Source organism: Lissotriton vulgaris, chromosome 9, assembly GCF_964263255.1.
Source record: "Lissotriton vulgaris chromosome 9, aLisVul1.2, whole genome shotgun sequence".
In the NCBI taxonomy this organism is placed as follows: domain Eukaryota; kingdom Metazoa; phylum Chordata; class Amphibia; order Caudata; family Salamandridae; genus Lissotriton; species Lissotriton vulgaris.
Window position 1 is genome coordinate 18,905,650 of NC_141697.1, and position 12,693 is coordinate 18,918,342.

Sequence of the window (12,693 nt, forward strand, 5' to 3'; positions counted from 1 at the left end):
TCGATCTGGGTTGAAGGTTTTATGGTGGGTTTGTCCGGCCTGATCGAACAGGAAACTTAGCATATGTGCGATCGTTTGGTGGGCTGGACAACGGAAAGTGGGATTAACTTTGACTGTCGTGATTCGTTACTTTTTTGAAATGCTACTTGTTCATTGGTTAGTTTGTATGCACCGAATGTAAATTGTGATGTTGCCAGAGGCGTAATTTTCGGCATAAAAGACCGAGTTTTGTTCATTGAGTTGGTGCAGTCTCTGTCGAACTACCCGTGTGTACTTCGTAGACCTCTGTCCCTGGTTGCAACCAATAAACTTTGGTCTTTGATGTCATCGAGAAGTATCCCGTGTCTCTGTTTACCAAGACAGGGGAATCCAGGGTCTTTGGGTGTTGCCCTGACACCGCTGGGTTATTGTAATAGTATTGGTTCAGAAAAAACCCAGTACCTCAATTGGCGCCCAACGTTGGGCGACTTCAGCGGTACCGGTCCAAGCCAGAGGTTCGTGAGGAGCTTCGTGAGAAAATTCCAGAGGTTGGCCAGCCACTTCAGCGACCCCTGTATGTCGACGTGGTTCCGAAGGTCTTTGCTGCGAGGTTTCCCGCGTCCCGACGGCTACGAAGGACTGCTGCCCTGACTGTCGCCCTGTTTTGGAGCCTTAGACGATTGTAGAGCGAGACGATTGATGGGTCTTCTGGTGACGCCATCGACAACTCAGTTAAGTATAAAAGGAGCGTCTCCTAGTTCTTAGTTTGTTTTGTATCCTTTAGTGGATACCTTTGATTTGGTACCTGCAGGCCCCAAAGCCAAGGGATTCGTGTATTCACGAGCTTATCGATTTTTAAATTACCCTTGTTGTTTGAAGCTAGACTAGTGAGCAAGATGCCTGGTTTTAGCAGTCTTAGGAATTTGTTTAGTTGTGGTACGTTGAGGGATTCCCGGTTAGAGGATTCGTGTCTGGTTCCTCCGATCGGAACTCCTACATACGAGTTGTATGTGAAACATGGAGTAGGTCCTGTTAGCTATAATGAGATTTGGGTAAAATATACGAAGAATGACGGTGTCCTACAGTGGCCCCGTTATGGTAGTTTCGAGACAGAAGTTTTAGATAACCTTGAAGTGAGGTTGTTCAAGAAGAAAGCCCGGCCGGCAATGTTTGACTCTTTCCGCATATGGCGCAAGGAAGCCAAACAGAAAGAAATTAAGTTAGCAAACAAGAATAGAAAGGGTATGTCAATGGTACAAGCTGCCGTTGCATACAGAGATGACGTAGAAGAGAAAGACAGTGAGCAGATGCTTAGAGTGAGGAAGTTAGCGGTAGACAGATGCTACCCAGTCTTGCCGGTTAAAGAGCAGAAAGACGAAAAGGATCTTGTGAAAGACCCTTTGATGTCGCATTTGGTAAATTCACCACCACCTTATGTGCAGAATGCTACGGCACCACCACCACCGGTTGTAGCCGCGCAAGCACATATTGCTTTGCCTCCTGTTATTCCTCCACAGCCAGCTTCTTCGTTGGTTGTTGTTCCTTATGCGCAGCCTTCTCAAGGATTGCCAACTTTGCCTTTTTCTGCTACTACTGCCTCTATGTCTGTTCCGACTATGGATCCTACTCCTACTACTGTTTCATCTCCTCTTGTCCTTCCGACTGTTCCTTCTCCTAGACAGCGGATGACCGCTGCCTTTTCTAATTTTCTGACTCCTATCTTGGGACAAATGGGTATGTCTCCTGTGAGTGAGCGTAGACAATCGCGTAGTCAATTGCCCGATACAGATGAACGAGTGGTCCTTGACCATATGGCACGTGGATGGGTGACGTATAAGTCCCAGTATGATCTAGAAGGTATTATGGATGTTTTCCGACAATGGGAAGAACAAAAGCAGCGTTATGTTTTTGAGCTTATGTGTGCATTCCTCCATGAACAGTGGATGGACGGATTGGGTAGAGATCCTGTAGAATTGTCTCGATTGCGTTCGGAATTTGCCAAAGGAACGATTGTGAGTTTACTCGATGTTGAGAAAGCGGTATCGACGTTACTGTTGCTCCGTAGCGATGTCCCTACTGAACGGCTGTTTGAGCCAGATTCATCAGTTAGGAGACATGCGCGTCAATATCCGATGCGAGAGGTTCCTCCAGTATGGAGACCTGCTGATGCTGCTGCTATTCCACCTGTTTTAGCGCACTTTCAGCGAGTGTGGGTCCATATACCATAGAAGCGTGCAGAAGTTCTAGCGCTTAAGCAGACTTTACCAGATCCGCGGAAGAATCAGGCAGGATATTATAAAGAACTTGCGCAAACTGTGAGTTCGTGCGTTATGAATTTGGCGGATATAGATATGCTGTTTGGGAATGTTGTCCCACAGTCCATCTGGAATGTCATTCGGCATACAGATCATGATAATGAATTGGGCGATTCGTGGGTGAATCTCGTTGCAGCAAACGATAGACAAGTTGGAGGTGCTAAGCCTGAAGATGTTATTGCTGAACTTCCTGGTAGAATTATCGCTTTCATGAAGACTTTAATGCCTGAGGTCCGTGTTAATTGGGACAAATTGTCAGCTTGTAAGCAGAAGAAAGATGAGTCTGTTTTAGACTTTTTCTCGCGTTTCGAGGAAACTTTTGTTGATCATAGTGGTCAGGATATGGCTACTGAAGGTGGTCAGAGATTGTTTGTTGATAAATTCGTGCACAATCTTCTTCCTAAGTTGTGTACTAAGTTGAAGGATTCTGAGAGTGCTTGGCCTGTTTCTACATCGGTGCAAATTCTTGCTACGGCTCAATACTACGAGAATAGGCGTAAGGATGAGTTAGAGAGAGCGGATAAGAAGACTAAGGAATTGAAGACTAAAGTTCTTCTACAACAAGCTTATCCACCCCGTGTTAATAATCAGCACGATTATCAGTTGCCTCAACAGTATTCGAGGAACTCGCAAAGAGACGAGACTCCTCAACAACAGCGTATTCAGTATGGGCCTAATCAGTGTGCATATTGCAGAGAAGAGGGCCATTATAAGAACAGTTGTCCGGTTTTGTTGCAACGTGCTAATAATGTTTCTGGTGTTAGAGGTAGAGGTGCTCAACAAGCGCCTAGAGGTAGAGGTCGCGGACAGAACGCGCGCCCTTTGCCTCCGCAGAATTCAATGAACAGTTTTTATCAACAGCAGAATTCTTCTGGTAGGTCTACACAGTACTACGTAGATGATTACTATGCTGAAGGCGATGGAGAGCAAGGTAATGATTATTAGGACAGCCATGGACAAAGAGAGGGAGTTGTTTCAGTTCCGATAGATCAGAGTGGACCTTACGTGGAAGTGTTTGCATCAGGTGTGTCAGAGCCTTTTCTGCTAGACACTGGTGCTACGAAGAGTTCTATTATGCATTCTAAACTCCCTGGCGCACCTTTGCCTGGCTTTAATAATGTTTCAATAGGTTTTTCTGTTGCCCCCGTTATGAATCCGATTTCTGTTCCATTGCCTCTTTCTGTTGGTCCTCGTAGGTTCGAAGCACCCCTTCTTTTGACTACAGGTTGTAATGAGAACCTGCTAGGCCTTGACCTGTTGAAGAGATTGTATGCGACTTTGTACTGTTCCCCGTCAGGGGTACATCTTACTTTAGGTGAGAATGTGATCTCTCCGATTTATGTTTCAAAAGATTGTATTCCACCTGAATTGTCTTCTTTACCAGATTCGTTATGGGCTATGGGTCCAAATATTAGATATTCCCCCATATGTTGTGACGCTGAAGGCGAATGCTCAGTTACCGCGCATTCCGCAATATCCTATTTCAAGCGATGGTGAACGAGTGCTTTTGGCGATCATTTATGATCTGATCGACAAGGGTGTTATTGAAGAGACTCGGGGTAATGTGTGTAATAGTCCGGTTTTGCCTGTCTTGAAGAGAACGGATTCTTCACAGCCTCCTGTATATAGGTTTGTTATCGACCTTCGTGAAGTGAATAAAATTGTTGTTCCACAGTTTCCGGTTGTGCCCGACATTACTGCATTATTGACATTGATTCCGGCTTCTGCTACCTGGTTTTCAGTGATCGACTTGAAGAATGCTTTCTTCAGCATCCCAATTGCCATAGAGAGTAGAGATATCTTTGGATTCTCTTTAGGAGGACGAAGTTTCCGCTTTAAGCGCGCTCCTCAAGGTTATTGCGAGAGTCCATCAATTTACAGTCAAGCACTGAAGACGCAACTTGACTTGTTGGCCTTACCTGAAGGTGTAGCCCTTATCCAGTATGTTGAGGATTTGTTGGTCACTGCCGATACAGAAGACATATGTAAGGATGCCACAGTGTCTTTGTTGTCTCATCTATCCGATTGCCATCACAAAGTTTCTCTTTCAAAACTGCAATTCTGTCGCCAAGAAGTTACCTATCTAGGTCACCTCTTATCGAAGGAGGGAAGGAAACTGACCCCAGAAAGAATCCAGACTATTGCGAGAATGAGTGTCCCTACGACACAGAGAGAAGTACATGCGTTTTTGGGTATTACGTCGTACTGTAGACAGTGGATCCCAAATTTTTCCCTTCTAGCGAAACCTTTGATAGCTCTTACGGTTAAGAATACTCCAAATCATATTCCTTGGACTGACGAATGTCAAAAGAGTTTCTCTGTATTACGAAATGCGTTGTGTTCGGCTCCTGTGTTGGGTACTCCCGACTACAGCAAGCCTTTCACATTATATGTCCATGAGAGAGAGGGATGTGCATTATCGGTTTTGACTCAACAGTTTGGTGAGAAGCAACCCCCATGTGCGTACTTTTCGTCAACATTAGATCCTGTGGCTAGAGCATTGCCGAGTTGCTTGAGAGCAACTGCAGCAGCGGCTGTTTCGATTCGACAATCTGCTGGTTTGGTTATGGATAATACGCTAGTGGTTATGGTTCCACATGCAGTGGATACCTTGTTGAATCGGACGAAGACACAGCACTTGACTAGTGCTCGGTTGTCAGGGTATGAGCTTACGTTGTTAGCGAGCCATGTGCACATCAAGAGGTGCAATACCCTAAATCCGGCTACGTTGTTGCCGATTTCACTTGAGACAGACAATGATAGCGAAGAGCAACACAATTGCTTCTTGAGAACTGAAGAAGAGACGAAAGGGAGGATAGATCTGAGAGATACTCCTCTTCCTGATTGTAATGATGCTTTGTGGGTTGACGGCTCATGTTTTAAATTACCAAATGGCGATACCACTGCAGCATATGCCGTGACGACTTTACATACAGTTGTCGAATCTGCACATATCCCGCACAATTCTACGCAAGCGGCGGAATTAATTGCACTTACGAGAGCATGTGTGTTGGCGAAAGGGAAAAGAGTGAATGTGTATACTGATAGTCAGTATGCCTTTGGAGTGGCTCATAGCTTTGGACGATTGTGGCGTGAACGTGGATTTTTGACATCGCATGGGACGAAGATCCAGCATGGGCAGCTGGTGAATGAACTTCTTGAATCTCTTACGTTACCTTTGCAAATAGCGATTGTGAAATGCAGTGCCCATAGAAAGATTACGGATGATGTTGGTCGTGGTAATGCGTTTGCGGATGAGGTTGCGAAAGAAACTGCTAGGAATGTGACAAGTCGAATGTATGTTGTGGGACCAGCGAGATGGGTTCCAGAGAAAAGCATGTGCGAAGACACTATTGAGAGCGTGAAGATTATCCAGAGTGAGGATACTGAGAAAGAGTTAGAGTGAAGTAGTGTGACTCACTGGTTAGAGGCGGCAGACCCGAGAGCAGAGGACGGCCCGGGACCAGGGTTCGATTCCCGGCGCGGCAGGTTTCTGGACCAGGGTCAGCGGACTCGATAATTCTCTCGCCTCGGTGCCCACTCTGATCAGCGATCACACTCGGCAACTCTGGGCATTAGCTTGCCTCATCTTCACTAACGGCCCCACCAGACCGCCGGGGATGCCTGGTCTCACCCTGGAGATACCCTTTAAGGGACCATCTCTCAGGGAAGCCAGGAAGGGTTTCGCAGCGGTCGAAGTGCCTTGGGACCCTCCGGGTAAGTAGTGCGCTACATAAATGCCTATACATACATACAAAGAGTTGAATGAATGGAGAGAGAGTAAGGGTAGGTTGGATTCGAATGGTTGTTGGACTGATTTGTCGGAGCATCAAAGATGGTTGCTGCCAAACGTGTATGTGCTTCCAGTTGTTACAATGGCGCATGGATTGGCACACATTAGTGTGAAAGGGATTTGCAAGTTGTTGGCTCCGGTTTGGCAGAATGTGGGAATACCCAGATGTGCAGAGAATTTGGTCAAGAATTGTATGGTGTGTTTGATGCACAATCCTGACAAGGGAACTCCAACACCAGCTGGTCATTTTGCTCCTCCTACGTATCCGTTCAAGGCTTTGCAGCTAGATTTTATTCATATGGAAAGATGCAACAACTTAAAGTATGTGCTAGTGGTTGTTTGCTCTTTTTCTAGATGGGTAGAAGCTTACCCCCTTAAGGACAACACTGCTCTGTCCACTGCTAAAATTTTGATCAAAGAATTCTTCCCTAGATTTGGTTTGCCGAGAATCATTTGGAATGATAACCGAAGTGAATTTGTGGGTCAAGTGATGAAGAGAGTGTGTGATGGTCTCGGAATTAGGCAGAAATTCCACGCTGCAAATCATCCCCAATCAGCTGGTTTAGTTGAGTGTTATAATGGCACTCTGAAACTTAAGTTGGCCAAAATTCAAGAGAGCACTGGTTTACAATGGCCAGATGCTTTGCCATTAGCACTTTTGTCCACCCGCATGACTGTGCATTCATGAATGGGTTTGAGTTCGTATGAGGTTGTGTTTGGTCGCGAATATCTGGGGCGTACCAAGACCAATAAGATTTAGTGACCTTGAATACCCTGTTTTGCTTGACTATTTGCGTGAATTGACAACTAAAATGAGTGTTTTACGCCAACAGGTATATAATTCTCTTCCACAAGCTACAGAAGATCCAGGCCATGCCATAGAACCCGGCTCTTGGGTCTTCGTCAGGAATTTTCAGCGGACGAAAAACGAGCAGCCCCGTTGGACTGGGCCCTACCAAGTCCTTCTGTCGACGAGATCTGCGGTGCGAGTACGTTGGAAACGCCACTGGATCCACGGCTCCCATACGAAGAAAGCACCCTTACCTTTACCTTATGACAAGTGGGTTCAGGATGGTCTTGCAGATTACGAAACAGAAACAATTCTGAAATTTGTTACGTTCAGTGATGCTCGTTTGATTGGGACTAATTCAGAACTGGAGAGTGATCGTCTTTTGCAAACATCAATACCTCCTGCAGAGCGGTTGGACACTACCGAGCCTCATCTTTTGTTTGCCGATCAAGAATTACCTGGAAGAGACAGTTACAATTTGAGATCGAGAATTAAGGACAAATAATTTTTTTACTGTTTGCAGGTTAACTCTCCACCAAGGATCTACGTAATTTTGTTTTTCTGAGCTGCCATCCGGTTCTTGCTGCTAGGGTCGCGGTTGCTACCAGTCTTGGGAGTGTAAGCCTGAGACACTAGGTCTTGGGTTCTGTTGGTCCGAGGCAGTCTTCCTGGGTGCAGCAGAGGCACTCTCAAGCAGAATCAACCAACCAACGCGGGCAGCAACTTTAGTTTAGGATGGATTTCTTTGAGTTGGAGAGACCTGTGCAGACACTGACTTTTAGAAAACGCATTTGCAAAATAATGTCGAAGAAATGCTTTTTGATACCATGTATACTTTTACTACTGAGTTGTGTAATTCTCATAGTTGGTTATGTAGCATTTGTTTTTAAAATGACGTCTAATTCCACTGTGCAATCTACACCTTCACCTACTGTTTCCTCTCATTCTTTCCACCCTTTGCCCGAATATGAGGTAGTCAGACGTAAGGAATTCTCCAATAATTCCTTCATACAGCTTTTGCACCAGCATCAGTTAGTGATCAATACAACAAACTGCTGGATTTGTGGTTTGATGCCTCATACAACCGATAAAGAAATTCCTTATTTGGTCTTGCCCTTTAGTTTGAATGGTTCGATTCGAGCTTATAGAACCATGTTCATATATGCCCACAGTGTTGACCCCTTACGTTCACCGAGAGATAATCCAAAGAATAGTCCTATAGCTAGAGGCATAGTCGACATGATTAAAGGGACTGATGCAGTAGAGACTATTCCAAAAGATGAGAGGCAACCATATAGTGGTTGGAACATAACTGGATATGGAGTTAGTCTGAGTATTAACCAGCGAGCGAAAAGTCCTCTACCGATCTGGATAGTGCCCCTATTGTCTGCAGGGCAACGGTAAGACTCCGAAGGCTCAGTTAGGGAAGAGTGTTTGCGCTGAGACTTACGTGTTTCCGTCTCAGCCTTCCCCAGCGTTCTTAGCTGCTAAGGGTACCTACTTTGTTTGCTATGACAAAGCATACACATGGTTGTCCCATGACTTCTCGGTTACATGTTTTGTTTCCTTTCTGTTACCCCCCACTTTTACAGCTGCGGCAGATTATCCCAAAATGAGAATTGCTAGAGGTGTCTTTAGCCAAGAAGGCACTGCAGGTCAAGAATTGGGTGATTTCTTTAAGGGTTTTCTGCCGTTCTGGGGACCTATGGCTAACAGTAGGAATATTTGTCAGCTTACGAGAGTGGTTGAGTCCACCATAGTTGAAACTGCCGGTGCCCTTGGTAACCTGACTGCTGAGCTCCAGTCGGATAGACTTATGACACTTCAGAATAGAGTTGCCCTAGATGTTATTCTGGCAGATCGAGGGGGAGTTTGTAGATTGATTCAATCGAGCTGCTGCGTATTCCAGACAACGCTCCGTCAGTCCTCCAGGCCATTTCCAAATTGCACAAGATCTCCGATTCTGTCCACCTGGATAAAGGGGATTGGTCTTTGATGGGATGGTTATGGGGATTGATATCCACTTGAGGTTGGAAGATTCTGATGGTCATTGGTATGGTTTTGGCGATTCTGTTCATGTTTTGTCTCTGTGTACAGTATGCTCGGGCTATTTGTGGCCTTTGTGCTACTTTGTGCGTACGGAAGCCTGTCCGGAGAGAAATGCATAGTAATAAGATGATGCTACAACAGCATATCGATGACCTGATGAATATAGATCCGGATTCAGATTAAAATGGGTCTGGGTTTATTGCCTATGATAGGGCAAAAGGTGGGTCTGTAGTTCCGTGGTCCCGAATTGGGTTCGACAGTTCCGAAACCCGATTGATAAAGATCATCGGAAATAGACGATTTTGGTGTCAACAGACCGCAAATGGCGAGTGTAACGTGTCTGAGTGTTTTCGTATGAATCGATATAGGAGAACACTCTGCATTTGAGGATTTAGTTTGAACCCTCGGGTTCCATTTTGTATGTGGCAGCCATCTTGTATGGTTGCCATAACATAGGCCCTATGATCGTGGCCGAACGAGTCCTTGACACGTACGCCTTAGTTGACTTCTGGTTGACCTGGCCGAATTGACTCTTTGCCTGGGGCGAATCCCGCTGTGCCAGTTCCTTGTTCAGCAGCTGGCCTGATAAAGATCAAAGAGCAGGACGTGCCCTGACTTTATGGCACACCGTTCCCACTCCCCTATCTCCTTTCCATCTGTTTCTGCCTTTCCTTTACGACATGTTCATCGATCTGGGTTGAAGGTTTTATGGTGGGTTTGTCCGGCCTGATCGAACAGGAAACTTAGCATATGTGCGATCGTTTGGTGGGCTGGACAACGGAAAGTGGGATTAACTTTGACTGTCGTGATTCGCTACTTTTTTGAAATGCTACTTGTTCATTGGTTAGTTTGTATGCACCGAATGTAAATTGTGATGTTGCCAGAGGCGTACTTTTTGGCATAAAAGACCGAGTTTCGTTCATTGAGTTGGTGCAGTCTCTGTCGAACTACCTGTGTGTACTTCGTAGACCTCTGTCCCTGGTTGCAACCAATAAACTTTGGTCTTTGACGTCATCGAGAAGTATCCCTTGTCTCTGTTTGCCAAGACAGGAGAATCCGGGGTCTTTGGGTGTTGCCCTGACACCGCTGGGTTATTGTAATAGTATTGGTTCCGAGAAAACCCAGTACCTCATCACGCACCGACTCACCAGTCCCACTCACTGAGGGGTCACGTGTGCCACCATCTTCCTCCTCACACTGGCTCACACACCAGCTCACCAATCCAACTCACTGAAGGTTCACATGTGCCACCATCTGCCTCATGCACCGATTCACCAGTCCCACTCACTGAGGGTTCCCGTGTGCCACCATCTGCCTCACGCACCGATTCACCAGTCCCACTCACTGAGGATTCCCGTGTACCACCATCTGCCTCACGCACCGACTCACCAGTCCCACTCACTGAGGGGTCACGTGTGCCACCATCTGCCTCACGCACCAACTCACCAGTCCCACTCACTGAAGGTTCACATGTGCCACCATCTCCCTCATGCACCGGCTCACCAGTCCCACTCACTGAGGGTTCCCGTGTGCCACCATCTGCCTCACGCACCGGCTCACCCGTCCCACTCACTGAAGGTTCACATGTGCCACCATCTGCCTCATGCACCGGCTCACCAGTCCCACTCACTGAGGGTTCCCGTGTGCCACCATCTGCCTCACGCACCGACTCACCAGTCCCACTCACTGAGGGTTCCCTTGTGCCACCATCTGCCTCACGCACCGGCTCACCAGTCCCACTCACTGAGGGGTCACGTGTGCCACCATCTGCCTCACGCACCGGCTCACCAGTCCCACTCACTGAGGGTTCATGTGTGCCACCATCTGCCTGCTAACACAGGCTCACACACTAGCTCACTAGTCTCACTCACTGAGGGTTCACGTGTGCCACCAGAGACCGTTTTTGCTTGAGCACATATACCACGGTGCTGGTCAGTCCCATTAGTGCCAGTACAATTGACCAGAGAAGCCATTTTAAAATGTCTGTTGAAAACTGGTGAAAATTAATTCCCCAGCTACATGATGGCTTCACTGAAAATAGGGTTGTTTGGTATCAAACGTCTCATATTATTAAACCCACACTAATTGCAGTGTTGGATTTAATAATGCATGCACCCAGAGGACATCCCTGAAAACCTACCAGCCCCTGGTGTGTTGACTGACTGGTTTCTGCCAGCCTGCCACCAGAGATGAGTGTCTTACCCCCAAAGGGAAAGGCCTTTGCTCTCCGAAGGACACAAACAAAGCCAGGTTGGGCAGAGGGTGTTCACACCCCCTCCCAAGAGATGACCTGCTGATTAGCCGCCCAAGACACGGGAGCTTTAAAAAACTGCCACATTTGGAATGCAAGTGTGGCTCCCCTCGCAGGAGAGGAAGCCACTCACCTTGTCCAGAGCCCTCAAGCACCTGGACAGGCAGGAAAACGAGCTAGTCAGGTAGGAGTGCCCACCCCCAGGTCAGTACCACCCCTAAGGTGGCCTAACCTGAAGTGGACATGACTTTTCAGAGCTGGCCATCTTTGTGATGGCAAACTTAGGAACTCTGGGACCGGCTTATGCCCCCTTCCCACAGGAACTGATCATTTAGGGGACGTAGTGACCCCTGGGGTCAGTAGCCTATTAGCTACTACCCTTTACTCTCCTACAACCCCTAAATTCAGTTTTTAGTGGTGTCTCTGGCACCAGAAAATCAGATCCTGCCAACCTGAAAGAAGAAGGCGGATGTGAAAAGTCACAAAGAGCAAGAACTGAAGCCCCAGCAACTGGCTTGGCATCAACCCTGCCGGCCAGCCTGCCTGTTGACTTTGCCAATTGCGCCAAAAGACAACTTGTCCTGCAGCTGTTGTGTCTCCAAAGTCTGGTAGACCTGCTTATACTTCACCCAGGAACTAAGACCTCCTGTGAAGCAGAGGAGCTGTTTCCATGCACCTCGTAGGTACCAAAGACTCCTGAGAGGACTTTGTGACCGTAGAAACCCGAGGCCTGAAAACGCCACTGTACCCGACGCTCCAAGCCTGAGTGGAAGTGGCCCAGCAGTGTCAGCGTAGTCCCTCAGCCCTCCATTGACCACTGTGGTAGCGCCTATCGTGGACTCCCCAACATCACCTGCAGCCTCTGAATGCAGGCCCCCTCTATTGCAACTGCTCCCGGTAAGGAAAACCTGGGGCCTCGTTTATGAGGCTGTGCGTCACTTTTACGCTGCCGGTGCGTCACTTTTTGTGATGCACCAGTGGCGTAAAAAATGCGCCTCGTTGCACCATATTTACGAAGTGACGGATCTAGGTAGATGCGTCACTTTGTAAACCCCTGCACCACATTATACCTGCGCCAGGTATAATGTATGCAAAGGGGGCGTATTGACGCAAGGAAGGGTCGTAGAAGTGTCGCAGTGAAATCTATGAGATTTCACTGCGTCACTTTTAGGACGCCGTTGCGTCAAAATCTTGCGCCTGCCTCACAGCAGGTATAAGACTGATGCAGGCCCTTTCACATGGGGCTTGCTCCATGTGAAAGGACGCATTGCTGGAGTTGCGTCACTTTTGTGACACACTCCAGCAATGCGTCTCTTTTGCGCTTACAGATACGTCAGAAATACTGACGTATCTGTAACTCCTTGCGACATGATGCGTCATACATTAACTATGACGTATCCAGAATGTCACAAGTAGTGCGCACTGAGAAGTGAGGCATCGCTGCTTTCACGCAGTGATGTGTCATTTCTCATAAATGAGGTCCCTGATGCCTAAAGACACCTCTGCACCCGGCACC